Here is a 2500-nt window from a genome sequence, read left to right on the forward strand (position 1 = left end):
TGGGGGCAGTGCAACGGATGCTGGGGTCGGTGCAACGTTGGCCGTGCGCGTTGCAACAGAGGCAGGGCGCGTTGCAACGGATGCTGGTGACGTTGCAACGGAGGCAGGGCGCGTTGCAACGTTGGCTGGGAGCGTTGCAACGGAGGCAGGGCGCGTTGCAACGTTGGCTGGGGGCGTTGCAACGGATGCTGGGGACGGTGCAACGTTGGCTGGGCGCGTTGCAACGGAGGCAGGGTGCGTTGCAACGGATGCTGGGTTAGGTGCATCGTTGGCTGGTTTCGTTGCAACGGAGGCACCCGCCGTTGCAACGATGGCTCGGAGCGTTGCAACGGAGGAGCCAAATTTTCATATCTCATAATTGGCTCGTGCATTTTTTCTAAAATTTTGAGGGAACCTTGGTAATATTATGTGAAGGCTGCACAAAAAAATCCAGGTCAAAAATCGCACGTTTGCTCCGTTTTTCATTTTTTTTGAATTTCCGGCTTTCCGGGCGGTAAAAAAATCGGCAAAAAAAATCGGCACGGTGTAAATTCACCAAATTTGGGGGATGGAAAGATCTTATTTTTCTAGAGGTTGTTGCAAAAAACGGCGTCAAAATTCGACCTCTAGAGCACTTTCCTTGAGTATGTCTCCTCACGGAAAAGGACGTCTACCCGTGGCACTTTGGTAATGGCTCGGCAGCCTATTATAGGGGGGAGGGGTGTCGTGATGCTGAAACTCGAGTTGCCCAAAGGCTTGCTGGGCGCAATGCCAGCAAGATGCACGTTGCCTTGCCATCCCCTAGGCACACTAGCAAGCACGTTGTGGTTGTGGTGTGCCGCCGGGCTCCCCCGCCCCCCACGGAGGCACCCGCCGTTGCAACGATGGCTCGGAGCGTTGCAACGGAGGAGCCAAATTTTCATATCTCAGAATTGGCTCGTGCATTTTTCGTGAAATTTTGAGGGAACCTTGGTAATATTATGTGAAGGCTGCACAAAAAAATCCAGGTCAAAAATCGCACGTTTGCTCCGTTTTTCATTTTTTTTGAATTTCCGGCTTTCCGGGCGGTAAAAAAATCGGCAAAAAAAATCGGCACGGTGTAAATTCACCAAATTTGGGGGATGGAAAGATCTTATTTTTCTAGAGGTTGTTGCAAAAAACGGCGTCAAAATTCGACCTCTAGAGCACTTTCCTTGAGTATGTCTCCTCACGGAAAAGGACGTCTACCCGTGGCACCTTGGTAATGGCTCGGCAGCCTATTATAGGGGGGAGGGGTGTCGTGATGCTGAAACTCGAGTTGCCCAAAGGCTTGCTGGGCGCAATGCCAGCAAGATGCACGTTGCCTTGCCATCCCCTAGGCACACTAGCAAGCACGTTGTGGTTGTGGTGTGCCGCCGGGCTCCCCCGCCCCCCACGGAGGCACCCGCCGTTGCAACGATGGCTCGGAGCGTTGCAACAGAGGAGCCAAATTTTCATATCTCAGAATTGGCTCGTGCATTTTTCGTGAAATTTTGAGGGAACCTTGGTAATATTATGTGAAGGCTGCACAAAAAAATCCAGGTCAAAAATCGCAGGTTTGCTCCGTTTTTCATTTTTTTTGAATTTCCGGCATTCCGGGCGGTAAAAAAATCGTCAAAAACAATCGGCACGGTGTAAATTCACCAAATTTGGAGGATGGAAAGATCTTATTTTTCTAGAGGTTGTTGCAAAAAACGGCGTCAAAATTCGACCTCTAGAGCACTTTCCTTTAGTATGTCTCCTCACGGAAAAGGACGTCTACCCGTGGCACTTTGGTAATGGCTCGGCAGCCTATTATAGGGTGGAGGGGTGTCGTGCTGCTGAAACTCGAGTTGCCCAAAGGCTTGCTGGGCGCAATGCCAGCAAGATGCACGTTGCCTTGCCATCCCCTAGGCACACTAGCAAGCACGTTGTGGTTGTGGTGTGCCGCCGGGGTCCCCCGCCCCGGGTCCAAGGTCGAGCACGTGCGTCTGGCTGCTGCGAACCCCGATCACCGAAGAACCAACAAGAAGGGAAACACGTCCGTGCACGGCCCACCTAGGCACCACCTAGGGAGCATGGCGTGGTGGAGTTGTGCCTTGGGCACACGCTCGGGGCAACACCTTGTGCTCGGCCCAGGACTAGGGGGATCATCCCAAGTCCGAGCACGACGTGGGATCGGCGGGCGGCCTGTGCGCCCCCGCGAGGGGCAACGCGGCTTGCGCAGCCCGACGCTTGGCCAGGCCTAGTGTGGCGCACGACGCGGATGATGGATATGCGTGCGGCAGCGGGTGTCGTGGGCAGGGGGCAACGCGACGTGCTCGTCCCAGCACTTTGAGGGGGCACGTTGCGGAAGACGGTTACCTGTTCGTGTCCACTCCCGAGGGGCAACGTGTCGTGCTCGCCCTACGTCTAGGGTCGACGTACGACGGTGCCCGATGCGGTGTGGGTTGGGCGTGTTGCTTAAGACGGTGCGGCTGTTCGGCTATCGCCCGAAGCACCTCACGCATCTGGCTGTCCCTTG

Source organism: Arachis ipaensis, chromosome B7 (assembly GCF_059453495.1).
Source record: "Arachis ipaensis isolate K30076 ecotype BB chromosome B7, ASM5945349v1, whole genome shotgun sequence".
NCBI lineage: Eukaryota > Viridiplantae > Streptophyta > Magnoliopsida > Fabales > Fabaceae > Arachis > Arachis ipaensis.